The sequence below is a fragment of the Natrix helvetica genome (genome assembly GCF_964273705.1).
Source record: "Natrix helvetica genome assembly, chromosome: 1".
NCBI lineage: Eukaryota > Metazoa > Chordata > Lepidosauria > Squamata > Natricidae > Natrix > Natrix helvetica.
Genome location: NC_138548.1, coordinates 242,733,844 through 242,750,353, shown reverse-complemented (window position 1 = coordinate 242,750,353; position 16,510 = coordinate 242,733,844). Strand labels below are relative to the sequence as shown.

The window sequence follows — 16,510 nt, the reverse complement described above, 5'->3', positions numbered from 1 at the left end:
GCCCCTTCCTCTCTCCAACTTCAGCATCTCGCAAGGTTTGTCTGGATGCCCTTGGACTGGAGAAAGGTTTTGTGCTTGATTGTCTGGTGCATTCTTATTATTTTTCTTCTCCCAGGGATTACATTCATTACATTGCCATTCATATTCTATCCTTACTTGCCCTTTCCAGAGGAGCTGCAGGGAAGAGAAACATTGGGAACCTGAAAAGCAAGGAGCCCTCCCACTTCTTTGCTTTAATTTGGTGCCTCGGGGCTCAGGGAAACAGGTCAGGTTACTGAGTGAACCAATGACTGGATGTGCTGCAGCTGCAACTCTTAAGGGAAAGAGTCTGTTTTGCAAGAAAACAGGAGATTGAGGAAGCCTTCCGAATAAAATTATGGGCTCCGATTGTGGCTCGACATTTTTTTTCCCTAGCATGTGAGAAATGTGAAGTGCAGGCTGGAACAGCCCCGTATGGAGGAAATAGAAAGCCTTTTGTGTAGTGATTGTGTAAGGCATACTTTATGCAACCTTTGTGTACTTTGCCGTTGGAATGACATTTCCCACAATAAGCATGTATAATGGGAGAGGCATAGACAACTCTAAATGCTCAGAAGGGATGAGTGCGCTATGAATACTGGCTGGCTGAAATTTTTCGGAACATTTTGTGTGTACGTGGGTGTTTATGCACTTGCATCATAGAAGTTGCTGCAGAAAATAATGATTCTCATAGGAAAGATGAAACAGCAACATTTAAAGCTTTATTTAGAGAATCCATAACCGGGTAAAGTGGTTATTTATGTATGAGATCCAGGTTGTTCCCAATAGCATTCGATTAATTAAAAATGATTCTGAAGAAGTGATTGGGATCTCTTGTGAGCAGAAGACAATATCTCCCTCCCTTCCTTCCCCCTCTCTCTTAATTGAAGCAGCCCATTTTTTTCTCAGGCTGTTATGGGAACCTGAAAAAAGATGCTACTGTTTTAAGCAATTGACTCATTAAACTTAACACAACCCTTAAAACAACCACAACTTTCCCTCCCAGGCTTTAAAAGACAGGCTGCATGAATAAATAAAAGAGAAGTGTTATGCATGCAAGTGGTCCAAAGCTCTTCTTCCAATTTTTTTTTTGAAGAGTTTACAGTTCTGCTAAGAATCCAATAAAAATTGTGCACAAGCGTGGTTGCATGAGTTTGCATTGCCTATGATTATAATTGAAATAGTAACAAAAAGTATAGCATATGCAGTACACCCTGTGTTAATTTACTCAAGCTCTTTTATTTACATTATAATTTCTCTATGCTCTAAATTTTCAGTGTGTCACAGCAGCTTTGGAGAGTTCAAAGAGTGATTGTTTGAAAAGTAAATTGAACAAACCATTAAGGTACTAACTTGAATCAGTTTTCACATATACTGTACTATTATTTCAGGAACAAAATGATGACTATAAAAAACTTCCTTGCTGGCTGCATTCAAGGCAGTGCTTACATGTTCATCATTATGTTCAATAACAGAAATAAGTTGTGAACCTATCTGGTGTAGTGGTTAAGGTGTTTGTCTAAAAGCCCGGAGACTATGAGTTCTAGTCCTGCCTTAGGCACAAAAAGTGGCTGGGTGTCTTTGGGCTAGTCACTCTCTCAGCCCAACCTACCTTACATGGTTGTTGTGTGGGTAAAAGAGGGCTGGAGTATTAGGTATATTTGCAGTCTTAAGTTACTTATAAAAATAATAAAGCTGGGATAAATATCTAATAACCGCAAAAGTGTTACTGGAAATGGATCAAATAAAGTGCTAAAACTGCAAATACACATTGAATTATTATAGCAATCGTTCTGTTTCTTATGCAGAATTATTTGGCAGAAAATAATGTGGCCCCCATCTTCCCTGTATTTCTCTGTGCTCAGTACTGGTTGCCTGACAAGTCCTCATTATTGTATGTTAGAGTGGAGTTCTTGGCAGGTGTTCCTAACATGCCTGAATGGTTCCAGCCTCAGAACTCCACTGTAAGTCTCCTTTATCTCTTTTCCCAGCGAGAGGGGATCGCAGATATGGTAAGTCTGAACTTGGGAATAAGCGGCGTCTTATTGTATATGCTGCAATACAGGGAGGGAGTTTTCCTTGCCCCATAGCAGCTGCCCATGAGCACTCAGGAACAAACACCAGCAAGCAGTTCTGGGAAGTGAAGCTGCAATAGCAGCTGCTCCAAAATGCAAACAATAAGATGCTGCCTAGAGTCTTCCTGGAGGAGAAGCAAAGGGCAGAAAGTGGGGGGGGGGGAATCATCCCAGGTGCTGTTAAAGGAAAGGAATGAAAGAAGCCTGGTGTTCTGGTGCTTGTTTTAAATAAATAAGCCAGAGCTGAAGATGTACAGGAAGGCTGGAATCGTAATCTGAGATGGTTGTTACTAGGTGTTGACAGCATTAAAGCAGGCATATTAAGGGCTAACAGATCTGGGTTACAAAACTCCAGACTACCAATTAATGACACTAAAAAGACTGGGTTTTTTCACATCTCTTGACTGCTATCTAATGGTCATCTAGATTTCTGCAGCGTGGATCTGGTATCCTGTCTGTGGCAGACGATGTCTGAATTGCATCCCATCTGGACATTTACTGTGCATGCTGCCAGAGCCGCTATATGAATCCAGATATGTAAACACCACTGTTTTCATGGGGCTTAGTCTCATACCAGACCTCTGGTATGGGACCACGTACTATATGAATTGAATCTTCATGCATGGAGGTGGGATAAGAGACAAGCTAATGATCCTCTACAGTTTTATTTTTTCTTCTGAAACTGCTGTCCTTCCACTGAGGAAACAAAGCCTAGTATGATTCTGCTACATGCTGTATTTTTCGAAGTATAAGACACACTCTCCCCCCACAAAAGAGACTGAAATTTGGGTGCTTCTTATATATTGAATGTAGGGCTGTCCACCCTCCGAATGCACACATTAAAAGGCCTGTGTGATAGGATCTGATCTCCTTCTCTTCTTTTTGTGTGTGTGTGGGGTGTGTGTGTTGCTGAGAACATCTGACTGCTGATAACCAGGGAGAGGTGAGAGGGGTAGAAAATCTGTGTTTGCCTGTTGATCAGCATGAAGGGAAGAGTATGAGTAATTATTGGTTTATGGTATTCTTCATGCATTCTCTGTATTTCAAGGCTGATTTAGCAGAAGTATGGGTGAGTTTCAAACTTATTTTCGAGACAGAAATGCTGGTGATGGGAAGCACCTCCTGTTAGTTCATCTATGGCAATATGCTTTGTCCAAGTAGTAAAGGGCACACTAATCCCTTCTCTTGCGATGTACCTAAAAGAAGGCAAAGGGGTAAGGTAGGCATCACAAAGCACTCTTTTCCCTAAACGCAATTCGTTGTTCAAAGGTTAAAGCAAGTGCGACATGAGTAATCTGTACTGGAATTTTCTGACTTTAAAAATATGTTTTCATTATATTACTTTTAATTTTAAAGCAACTCAAGCTGGGGAGAAATTTAGTGTTGATGAGATCAGCAGTGACAGCAGTTCAAGCATTTAAAGCTGTTTAAAATAGAGCGTTTAAAATAGCATTTAAAATAGAGCTGTGCTCTATTTTCCAATCAAAACTCCATCCCATTTTATATAACAGCAGCCTGCTGATATACTGTATTTTTCGGAATATAAGATGCACATTAGTTTTTGGGGAGGAAAATAAGAAAAAAAATTCTGCCTCTGCCTACCAGCATCCATTGGTATTCATATGACTAGCGTCCTTAGCAAACAGCCTGGTCAGCTTCAGCACATTATCATAGCCTGATTCAGCACGAGCAGCTGATTGGCAGGTGGATCGGCTTCCCAGAATACCCCCAATCAGCTGTCCCCAGAAGTGAATGTTTGCAAAATGGGATGCTGGGGGACAAAAGATTATATACAAAATAAAACCATTACAATCTTTCAGCTTCTTCCCACCCATTTGGTTACAATTCCTTTGTTGCATTTAAACATCTGCGAAGAAGAAATTTTACACGGTCTATTTTGCAAAAATTTAAATGAGCTTTTGAATTTATTTACATGTTAGATTGGGAAGGCAGATCACTATATAAGCCACTTCTCTATTAAATTATCATAATCATGAAGTCAAATAGGAATGAAGTTCAATACAGGGGAGACTTTCTCTTTTCTGCTGCTTTCAATTTAGAGAATGTGTTATCAGATTGAGAGAGTAGCCAGGTCAATTGTACTATAACTATATACTCCAGGCTAAGTCCTTAATTTATGACCTTTTCACATTCCCTTTACTCAAAAAATTCTCCTTTCTCATTCAGGTGATAGAAATGATGATAGCATAGAGCACGGGTTTCAAACTCGATTGCATCCTGTGATATCGCGTGATATATTGTGACGTTTTTTGCCTTTGTGGAGCTGGGGCGGGTGTGGCCTGTGCATGACGCATCCAGCCCACGGGCCACCAGTTTGACACCCCTGGCATAGAGGAAAACTAAGGGAAGAAGCAAAAAAAAAAAAAAAAGACACTGTTTGGCTAATATGTCATTCTTGCTACCTAATGTAGCACGAGTTACACAGGATTCCTTATTTTGAAACCATTTGTGGAAGGCATACTAATACCATATTTTGAAATAGTTAGATATTTTATGATATTAAGTACTAACAAACAATTATAGTAGTGCAAATAGTGTAAGGAGGACAATCAAGAGATATAGTCTATAAATAAAAAAGATTCAGGAATTCAGCTTGTCCTTTGGAAAACCACAGTGGAATTTTCCTGGAGCATCGTCCTGCTTTGCAACTATCTTAGAGGTATCTGCATTCCAGCGGTGGGTTACGACTGGTACGCCTCGGTACAGGCGTACCGGTGCCTGCCAGGAGCACAGGGTACCGTTCTGGTACTGTGCTCCAGAGGGTCCGCCCGCCCACCCTCACCTGTATTTGAGCTCTTCAGTGCTTCCACACACGCGCACAAAGCGTACGGTGTCTGCGTAATGCTTGCCGAGCAGCTGGAGCATGGCGGAGACGTCATGGAGCATCGCAAAAGGTAAGGATATGCATGCATGCGCTGCGCATGTGCATGCGTTCATGTGGTGGACACCAGGCCCCGTTGCACTGTATCAGTTGCAACAGGATCCGGAACCCACCCCTGCTACATTCAGACAAAAAACTTCCAAAAGTGACAGTATTTTTTTTTTACATAATCAAACATGATTATCATCAAGCTACCACTTACAATTTTCAGAGACCCTGGAAAGCCACACCATTAATTAAAGGGAAAGGTATTCAGATACCAAGAGGGCTGACATGTGGCACTAAGCTCAAAGAAGACATATTGTGTACAGGTAGTCTTCGACTTACGACTGCAATTGGGACTATAATTTCCATGGCTAAATAAGGCAGTTGTTAAATGAGTGGTGCCCGATTTTACAACTTTTTTTTTTTACTATGTTGTTAAGTGATTTCGGCACCACCCTCACCTCCACTTTGGCTTTTATTAGCTGGGAAGGTAGCAAAGGGCCAGAACCCTGCTGCCTTCGTAAATACATGCCAGTTGCCAAGGGTTCAACCTTTGATCACCTGACTGTGGGAGGCTAGTCTTAAGTCACTTCTTTCAGTGCCGTTTTAACTTTGATTGGTCACTGAATGAATGGATTTAAGACAAGGGTTATCCGTAATGACTTGTGTCACAATGTGTGACTTCAGCCACTGAATTTTCATTCAGATTTGAAACACCGTTTCAGGACAATATTTATATTCAGAACAACCCAAGATAATTCCATGGCACTTCAAGCATAACTACATTCCTTGTGACGGGGTTATTTATCAGCTGCATCTTAGTCAGATATATTACTTTGTGCTATTCTGGACTGCTACAGCAGCAGACCTTAAAAACACTCTGGAAAGGTCTGAACTGGGATGATATGAGTACCTAACAATAGACTTTTTTTTTTTGTATGGATGTAATTAGGCATGGGGGAAAGAGTGCCTGAGTTAGATTTAGGTGTGCAGAATTAAGACCTCTCGTGTTATGCAACATTAAGCAACTCTGAATGTTAGACATGAGTACCAATGATGGTGTGGTTGTTTTGAAGGAAGTTCTAAGGGCATCCCATTAGATGTTGGGGCATGAAGCACATCCAGGAGCACATTGGGAATGGAAAGAAAACCAAATTCTAAAGCAGATTCCACCAATCAGCCACAGTACAGATTTGCTGAGAAACCTTTTCTAGGTACTCCAGGCTTATTTTATTATTTACTCAATTGATATCCCACCATTATTATTTTTATAAACAAATCAAGACTGCAAACATATCTAATACTCTGCCTTCCTCCTGTTTATTCTTATAGCCCTTCTTAAGCTTCAAAATCCAATGAGAGGAAGCAAGAGCAAGATTCTGTTCCAAAAATTCAAGCAGCATCCTCCCACCTCTGCCTCCATAGCTAAGCTCTGTTTGTTGGGCAAGTTTATGTCCTATAGCAGTGATGGCAAACCTATGGCACGCGTGCCACAAGTGGCACACGGAGCCATTTGTCAGGGCACGCGAGGCGCTGCCCTGTCACCTGGCCAGCGCGCATGCGCGCGCTGGCCAGCTGAGTTCACCTTTTTAAAAGCTATTTTTCGCCTTCCCCAGGCTCCAGAGGCTTTATAGGAGCCTGGGGAGAGCGAAAAGAGCCTCCCCTGCCCCCCATGGAGGCTTCAGGGACTGTCCGGAGGCTTCCCTGATGACTTAGGAGCGCTTAAAACCACCCTCCGAGCAAACCGGAAGTGACTTCCGGGTTGCTCTGAGGGTCGTTTTAAGCGTTCCGAAGGCTTCAGGAAAGCCTCCGGACAGTCCCTGAAGCCTCCATGGGGGGCAGGGGAGGCTCTTTTCGTCCTCCCCAGGCTCCTATAAAGCCTCTGGAGCCTGGGGAGGGAGAAAAAAGCATGTAAAAATGGGGGGGTGTCGCGTGTTGCATTATGGGTGTGGCACGCCCGCACACGACCCCCCTGCGCTCCCCCCACTTGTGGCACGCGAGCCAAAAAAGGTTCGCCATCGCTGTCCTATACTATGGGTTAGTAGGTCCACAGTTTACCAAATAGATATTGACACAATGAAGCATGCATTTTTCCCCCTTATTACTCAATGCAGCCTATTTGCCAAGTTCATGGTTTTTCAGAGAAAGGGAACAAGCCTAAGGAGATATTTCTCATAAAGTCAGAAGACACTCAAAAGACAAACACAAAGGGAGGAGCAAAGAAATGCTTGTCTTAAAGAAATGATTAGCACTGATGGGAAAAATGAATATTAGAATATAAATTATACATTTTTTTCAATATTTCAGGTAAAGTAATCTTTTCAGTGGTTTTCCTAGAATAATAGGCTAAAACACAGTGTTAACTACCTTATTAGGTATGTAGTGCTTAGATGTTCTAACTGAAATAAGATTATGGTACTTTTTGAAGAAAAAGCAGACTTGTATTGTGATGCCATTGTTGGAAGAGAAAGGTTTCCTGGTTCGTTCCCAGCCAGGAGTCACTGCCGACGCTTAGAAGAAAGTTTTGTGAAGACAGCCGCCTGAAAGTTATGAGCTTTATTGAAGGAAAAAGGAACGGGAAGGATGAGACGCAGCTCTATCATTCCCGGGTCTGCAGCACCATATACAGTTTGGTTTTTCCTTATATACAGTTTTTCTTGCCCCTGGCTATAGTGTAAATTTCAATGAGAATAAAAGTTCCTTTATTCTGGATGATCGTTCTGATACTGATTCTCTTGTCTTTGGGTTTCGTTCGTCCGGTATCTCGCCCTTGGGTTAATCCTATCATCGAACCTGAGGAGGATGTTTTCCTCTTATTTGGGGCGCTTATACAAAGAGGTCTGTTTTATGTAAATGGTCATGGTGTTCGTGTTATCTTGTAATTGGTTTTCTGTTTGTTATCATTGCTAGATTCGGGGATTTCCCAACTCTATTATCCTTTTCCTAATCCTATTATCTTATTTCTTTTGTGACCAAGTGTAACCTCTTCCTGGTTACGTGTGTGGTTTTTCTCTGGCTATGGTCCCTGACTATGTATCATTAATTTGTTTCTGTGCATGCTCTCTGGGTTATTTCTGTTACCTTACTACAATCCCTCATTCTGAACTGGGGCAAAATAATTGGTGTCAATTATTTTCGCCCCCTCAGTGTCGTTGGGTGCCTCATCGGGGTATACTTGAAAGTCCCGGTCTATCTGGATCATCATGAGGGCTGCTTGGCTATGTTTAGTTGTTTTTCGTGAGGTCCTAGTGGGTTGGCAGGTCCTTAAGCAGGCTAAACAAGGGGGAATACAATGGCAGAGACAACACATGAGGGCTCCTATGACACAGACTATGACGATTCCTGTCAGGAGTATTTTTAGCCAGTGGAAGGAATAAATCCAGGACCAGTCTATACAGGGTTGGTCCTGGCCTATATTCTGAGCCAATTCTTTTAGGTGGTGGATGTCTTTTTCTACAGCTCCAGAGCTTTGATCTAGGTTGAAGCAGCACAATCCTCTGAATTCCACGCATCCGTAGTTATGTTTCAGCAATAGGAAGTCTATTGCTGCGCGATTTTCCAAGGTGGCTTCTCTAACTTGCCGCAGCTCTCTGTTTAAAGCATCCAGCGCATGGGAAGTCGAATTTAAACCTTTTGTTAGGGTACATGCCAGGCTATTCAAATTTCTGGAGTTTCGCACTGCTAGCTCTGGCAATCCCACTAGTGATACCGCCAATGAAACATATTCAGCTTTTGTCAGTAGGGATACTTTAGATTCGCAGTCCGAGTCTAGGGAGTGAAAGGCCCTTTTGTGTCGCCTCTGTAAAGAAGGCATGAGCATGGTTAACTTTCCTAGGGTGCACGGCCCCCCTGTAGAGTTGGCCGGTATATATGAATAGGCGTGAAATCCACATAGTATGAGCCATCCGTGGGGTAGCCTCATGTAGCTATAGGAGTGGGGAATGTTTTCTGTGTGGTTGCATTTGAGGTCGGTGTTGTTGAGGTTAGTGCAACCTTCCCCTCTTTGGGCCTCGCATCCCTCGACCCTGAAACACCAGGATGAGGATGAAATGGCTGCTATGTGTAGAGTGTACATGTCTAAATTTTTAGCCTTGGTGACGTTTCCCCAGTCATAAATGGTTGAGTATGACGGAGTGATGGGGATGTGCCTAAGCTTAGTGTCGTTGTGAATGGCTTGGGGTCCCACTGCCACCCCCATGAGGCATGTTTTTAAAATGTATTTTACTAAGCTCCCCCCCTCTAGGCAGAAGTCTGTGGTGTTAAGCACTTCCCTTGCTAAATATTCCCATATGTTTCCTTTCTCTGGGATGAGGTTTGGTTCTAAAAATGCAGTTACTCGAGTTACAGTTAACATTATACAACAACATAAGATCTTTGTCCCAATATTCTCTTTTCTCATTTTCAACTAAATACCCACTAAATACCCCTCCCCCTTCTTTTTTTTTTGAAAGTTATGAAAAGTTTTTAAAGTTTTAACCAACAAGTCTTTTTAGGTCAGTTTACTTGTTCCTTCTCTTGGAAGAGGGCCTCTAGAGTCTACTGCTGGGTTTCCGGGTTCCGTTTCAGCTTAATCGGTGGGATGTCGGCACTGTGGTCTATAACCGCGGGCTTGACATGAGTCCAATGAATCCAGGAGTCTTTTTCCACAACCTTTACAGCTGTTTGTGTAGTCAGCAAGACTTGGTAGGGTCTGTCCAGCTGGGTTGTAATGACGTCGTTCTGGTAAAGTGCTTTATCCACACCCAGCTGCCTGGTTCGTATGAATGCAGGTTTTCCTCCAGGGGTAGCGTCTGAGTCAGGGCGCTCTGTGTCCACAGAGTCTGGAGTCTGTTATGCAGGGCTGAAAGAGCATAATACCATATCCCCCCTCTCTAAGCTCAGGGAGTGTGGGTCTAGACCTTTTAAGGTATCAGGTGGTCGTCCGAAAAGTATTTCAAACGGGGAGAGTCCGATGTCTTGCTGTGGTCTAGTCCTGATATGAAATAGTTCAATAGGCAATACTTTAGGCCATGAGAGATGCGTTTCCTGGCAAAGTTTCCCCAGCAGGGTCTTAATTTCCCTATTAGATTGTTCAGTTCCTCCCGAGGAGGAAGGTGAATACGGGCAGTGAAGGTTCTGGGTAATACCTAGGGCTTGGACTATGTGATCTAGGACTTGTGCTACAAAATGTTTTCCCCGATCCATGTCTATGACTGTAGGTACCCCAAATCTTGGTATAATGTCATTGATGAGGTGCCTCGCTGTCTCTAAGGCTGTTGCGTGGCGGCAGGGGAAAGCTTCTACCCAGTGTGTGAGCTGATCCCAGCATACAAGGGCATATTGGTATCCATCTGCTTTGGGTAATTGTATGTAGTCCATTTGTATTTTTTCGAATGGTCTCTGTGCCCAGGGTCTACCGCCTTCATGAATGCTTTTTCTAGATGAACTATTATTGGCTTGACAAGTCTGACAGGTGCTAGTCACCCTAGTGGCTTCGCTATAGATCCCTGGTGCGTGCCATACTCTTCTGGCGGCGTCTACTATCGCTTGCATCCCACAGTGGCCTTTTGTCTGTAGCCTCTGGCAGATTAATTGTAAGAGGCGTCGTGGGGCTAATGGCTTGCCATCCAGCACCCTCCAGAACCCATCCCTAAAAACTGCACCCAATGTCTCCTTCCATATTTCTGCCTCTCCATTCTCCAGGAAATCGGCATAAGGGATGGTTGGGGTGGCTTGTATTGCTACTGCTGTCATATTTTGAGGGAGAGGTTCGGTAGCCGCCCATTTTGCCGTTTCATCCGCATATCTGTTGCTCTTTGTGGTCAAGGAGTTATCTGTTAGGTGGGCTCTACAGTGGATGACAGCTATGGAGTGTGGTAATTTAATGGCGTTTAATAGGTCAGAGACCAAGGTGGCGTGGGCTATGCATTGGCCAGCCGACGTGAGAAACCCCCGCTGTTTCCATAGGGTACCTGTGGCGTGGCAGACTCCAAAAGCATACTTGGAGTCGGTGTAAATGTTTACAGACTGGTTCCTAGCGGCTTCGCAAGCTTTTGTTAATGCTATGAGCTCGGCCGCTTGGGCGCTATGGGAGGGGGGGAGAGGGGAAGCCCAAATAATTTCATGTAGAGAAACAACGGCGGCTCCTGCTACCCTCTTCCCGTTATACATGTAAGATGAGCCATCTGTATATAGTTCCATGTCTGGGTTTAGGAGTGGGGTATCGGTTAGATCGGGGCGTGGGGATTTAGCATCGTGAATCAGGTGGAGGCAATCGTGCAAGTTGCCCTGCTGTTCTGTCGGGAGTAAGGTGGCTGGGTTCAGGGTGGAACACCTTTCAAATGTTATGTGATCCATTGTAAATAATTCGGCCTCATATCGTGCTAGGCGCTGGTGTATGAAGGCTTGCGTTTGTGATTTTAACAGAAGCGCAAAGACTTCGCGAGGTACTTTTAAAAGCAGCGGGTGTCCCAGGACTATGTCTTTTGACTTTCTTACAATTTCTACTGTTGCTGCCACTGCTCTAAGGCATGGTACAGCTCCTTGAGCTACCGGGTCTTGGATTACTGAGTAGTAGGCGACTGGACGTTGCGCGGGGCCAAATGTTTGTGTTAAAACTCCTGAAGCTACTCCCCTGTTTTCATGAATGAATAATGTAAAGGGTTTATTGTAGTCTGGAAGTCCCAGTGCTGGGGCCGAGGCTAATGTCTGTTTAATTTCTTTTAGAGTTTGGTCTAAGGAGTTGGTCCATTCAATGGGGTCGGGCATAGCCTTTTCCGTTAATTGTATTAAGGGTTTTGCTAATTCCCCGAATGATGGAATCCATGGGCGGCAGAAACCCAGTACGCCCAGTAGGGCTCTGATTTGCCTCTTTGTGTGTGGAGGTTTCATGTTCAAAATGGTCTGCACTCTGCTGGGGGCTAGTCTCCTTATGCTGGGTGCTATGATGTACCCCAAATAGGTCACCTCTCGTTGTAGATATTGTAACTTAGTGGGTGACGCTTTGTGCCCTCTATCTGCTAGAGCAGTGTTTTTCAACCTTTTTTGGGCAAAGGCACACTTGTTTCATGAAAAAAATCACGAGGCACACCACCATTAGAAAATGTTAAAAAATTTAACTCTGTGCCTATATTGACTATATATAAAGTCTATATATACAAAACGGGGGGCGGGGCGGCCAGGGACAGTTACCTGGGCGCGTGGGGGGGTGCGGTTTGCCTGGCGCTGGGCTCACCTGCTTATCGGCCGCCCAGCTCCGGCGGGGGCTCCGGGCCGCTCGACCGCTGCTGGCTCCCTCCACCGCCACAGAGCAGCGCCGCCCCCAGCCCCCGTGGGGCGCTCCAGCCCACAGCGAAGGCGTCCTCAGGCGCGGTCGCGGGCCTGCCTCGGCTTACCGGAGCTCCGTCCGCAGCAGCCCCCGCGGTGGTGGCAGCCCAGCCTCCGGATCCCGCCTCCCGTCGTCAGCCCTGCAAGCCTCTTGCCCGGGTGAGAAGGCGGAGGCACTTGGCTGCGGTCCCTCCCTGCCCCTCCCGCCGCCCTGACGCCCCCCTCTCCCCGCTGCTACTGGATCGCTCCCCTGTGCCAAGACGGCCAGGCAGGCGGGGAGGGGGGAGGCCGCGGCATGCTGGGATTCGTAGTTTCCCCGGTGGCTTCCCTCTTCCCTCTTCCCTCTTCCCTCTTCCCTTCAAGATTCAAGATTTTCCCACGGCACACCAGGCAACATCTCGCGGCACACTAGTGTGCCGCGGAACAGTGGTTGAAAAACACTGTGCTAGAGCTTGCAGGAGATGTATTGTGTCCATTTTACAGGCCTCCTCTGTTTCTGATGCCAGCAATAAATCATCTACATATTGTATTAAGGTCGAGTTGTGTGGGAGTGATATGGAAGAAAGGTCCGTTTTTAAGATCTGGGAGAATAAGGTGGGTGACTCCGTGTAGCCTTGTGGCAAGCGAGTCCACGTGTACTGTTGGTCTTCCCAAGTGAAGGCAAAAAGGTATTGGGAGGTCTGATGTACCGGGATACTAAAGAAGGCAGAGTACAGGTCTATGACTGTAAAATATTGTGCCCAAGCCGGTACTTCCGTGACTATGATTGCAGAATTGGGTACTACCGGAGCCCGGGGTATCACATGTTTATTGATTAGGCGTAAGTCATGTACGAATCTGAAAATAGGGTTCCCTTCCCGGTCTAATTTCTGTTTCTTTACAGGGAAGATTGGAGTGTTACATGGGGAGGTGCACTTGCGGAGGACTCCTTGCTCTAGATAAGCCTTTATTAACTTTCTTATGGGCTGGATGGCTTCAGTCTGGATTTTATACTGCGGGGCGTAAGGTGGGGCCTCAGGTTTTACCGCTATTTTTAACAATCCTACTTCCATGGCGTCCCAGTCCCATAGGGAGGAGGGTAGACTATTAAGGTCATTAGGCAGGGAGGTGGCCTTGGTGACTACCATATGGACGTTCTTTGTCGGGATATCTAGTAGCAAACCGTCCTTTCCACATTTAATAGTGGCCCCCATTTTACACAGGAGGTCTCTACCCAGTAGGGAGAGGGGAGATTGAGTACAGATTGTAAAGGAATGTTTTAGGGCTAGAGGACCTACATCAACTGGAATTTCCTTTGTGAATTCTACTGGGATGGTCCTTCCTCCTACCCCCATTATTTCATCGCGGACCCCTTGTGCGATCGAGTTTTTTGTTGGGGGTGTTGTTATTAGTGAGGAGGTTGCTCCTGTGTCCACTAGGCACTCATACTGCTTTCCCCCTATCCAGAGGGATATAATGGGTTCCCCTCTGGGGCCGTTCCTTAAGGGAATGGCCAATCCACAAAAGGTAGCCGAAAAGTCCATGGCGTTCACCGCTAGTCATAAGGGTGATTGATCCCTATCCCTCCCTGAATCCTGTGTGTGCATGTAGTTCTGCCTCCATTCTCCTCGGTTACCTGGGCGGGCCCTTTGCAAGGGTGCTCTAGGTCGGGCCCGGCGTGGTTGGTTTGCCGGGTTTTGTCTACAATCTCGTTTTAGGTGTCCTTCCTCCCCGCACTGCAGACAGTGGGTGCACCGTTCTTGGGGCCTTTCCTCCCACTCACATTGCCGGCATTTACGCCAGTGTGGCGGGGGAGGTGGGTACAGACCCGGGGATGTGTAAGCCCTGTGGTGGGATTTAGAGCGGCAAAAATTTGTAGGTTCTCCCTTCTTCACCCCTCTTCCCTTCTCTTCTTCTCCACCAACATTGAAGCATGTGATCACCTTTTCTGTTCAGGACACAAGCCATGCGGTCCTGTCCACCATTAAAACCATCTTTCCAAGTAGCCTCCATGTCTCCAGTGTCTTTTTCCCCACTTGGAGCCGAACCCAGAAGGACATTTCTTCCAACAATTGGCGACCTAGGCTTTAAAGGGGTTTTGAGTTTGAGCTCAAAGGCTGCCTGGAAAGAAGGTGAGTACCTCTAAATTTTAATTCTCTAAAATTTAATTTTAAAGCGTGGGAAATGTGTGTATGCCTGCATGTGTGTGACTAGTGTGTGTGAAAATGGATGGAAAAGTGAATGAATTTTTTATTTTTTGTTGTTGCTGCTGTTTTTGTCCTGTGAGAGAAAAAAGCCAAAGCCCATAAGAAAGGTAGAGAAAGGAAAAAAATGGAGGTACGCATACCCACTGATGACAGAACCCCTCCTGGGTAACTGTGCGGTTGGTCCTCCGGGTCTTTCCCCAAGACTTGAAACTGTAAGAAAAGTCCCTGCGTGAAAGGGCACGAATAGAGAGAAGGTTCCTGCGGTGAGGAACGCGAAAAAGTCCTTCCGAAGGGCACACAGAAAAAAGTCCCTCCGAAGGGCACACATAGTCCCTCCGAAGGGCAAACAAAAGTCCCTTCAAAAGGGTGCGAAAGTCCTCTAAGGATACAAAATTGAAGCGGGGAATACGAAGTGGCAAACCCGGCTAGGACGAAGTGAGCCCACATCTGAACGGGATCATGGGAAGCAGTAGCTCGCGGGTGGCCACGGAAACCCCCCTAGGGGAACTGTTGGGGGCCTGGGACGAAAAGGCAGATGCCTGTCCTGGCCGGAATGAAAAAAAAGGAAAGCAAAACAGATTGTAGAAAAATGGGCTTTGCTGAAAGATGATACAGGAAAAACTAATTTGGCTAAAAAGGTACTTAAAAGAAAAGGGAAAATGGTGGGATTTCTTTTTTTCTCTTGTCTGTCTCTTTCTCTGTCTTCTATGTAACCACGTGGTTTGTTTGTTAAGATTTGTGCCTTCCCCAATTTAACTGAGATTTATGGTGGGAATGATTTTGTTTGTGAAACTCATGAGTTTTGTTATCCCCTCTTTGTCTCTGTGTGTGTATGTCTAAGTCTTTGTGCACCCTCAAGGTAATTGTAACTAAGATGTTTCCAACCCAAAAGACAAGAATTTTAAAGTGTTCAAAGAAAGAAAAGAGTAAACTGGCAGAAATTGCCTTCGCTCAGTTTGTTGGGCCCAGAAAACTGAGTGAAGATGGAGGGGGTCTTTACTTTGCGTCTGTTTGGCCAGCAGAAACAGAGTACAGAGAAGTTTTTTTTCCTTCCTTCCTTCCCTATACCTTAAAGTAGCAACCCAGGAAATGTTTTAAGTTCATTTACAAGAAAAGTTTTCATCCTTGCATTTGTGTGTTTAAATGATTTTACCTGTTCATTTCTTTCCTGAAGCATGTGAATTCAGACCCCATTTCTCATCTGTGATATTCCCATAATGTTACCAGTTTATCTGTTTAGTAAATGGTTTTATTTTTCAAACTCTGCCTGCAAGCTATCTACCCCCCCCACGCCCCTCCCTTACCTCTAATCCTCCAACAATGCCTTTTCTGTGGGGGAGGGGACCTTGTTCTCATGTCTTTCAGCCCTGCACAATGAGCAGAGCACATGGATCCAGATGCCTCTAGAGGAGACCCTCCATCCATTTGAGCCAGGACTTGGGTTTGGATCTAGTCCTCCACTGAATGTCCAGCAACCAGAGTGAAGCCTAACTCACCAGCCTTACCACCAAATCAAGCATGCCATCCTAGCAGACATGAAAGAACCCTGAAGGAGATGAAGAAGTAAAGACCAAAAGTCTCTCTTCTATCCCCAGAAGACAGCTGTAAAGACTATGGGGGAGGGTGAAAATTGATTGTAAAGTTTTCTTTCTTTGCCTCATTGTAAGCTTTCTTTTCTTATCTCATTTATATTGTAATCAGTAATGTATTCATGTAAGAATTGTATTTGAGAGTGGCTGGCACAGCAAGATCTGAACACCTTAGATTTCTGGCTGGTGGGAGGGAAATTTATCCAAAATATCTGTATTTTCTGTATTGTAGAAGCACACACACACACACACACACAAAAGAGAGAGAGAGAGAGAGAGAGAGGCCCCATTCAGAATTAGATTGAAACTATCTCCTTGACTTAACTCCACACAAAGTTTTTCCTAGGTTGATTTTTGCCTTTGCACAAAAGCCTAAGCAGTGATATCTCCCTTTTAATCCCATGGGGGAGGGTCAATTCCCCTCAGGCAATTCCCCCACTTGAAGAGTAG

The 16,510-nt window shown here is 45.0% G+C and overlaps 1 protein-coding gene and 1 long non-coding RNA gene across 2 annotated transcripts in view; both read left to right on the top strand.

The window, feature by feature from the left end:
- The window catches only part of PGS1 (phosphatidylglycerophosphate synthase 1), a 114,610-nt gene that overhangs the window by 36,932 nt on the left and 61,168 nt on the right, over positions 1-16,510 (top strand). The gene's annotated exons all lie outside the window — the stretch shown is intronic.
- On the top strand, positions 1,976-6,390 carry LOC309384026. Its single transcript, XR_014173958.1, has 3 exons — positions 1,976-2,030; positions 6,057-6,194; positions 6,313-6,390. It is a non-coding gene; the product is annotated as an uncharacterized lncRNA (long non-coding RNA).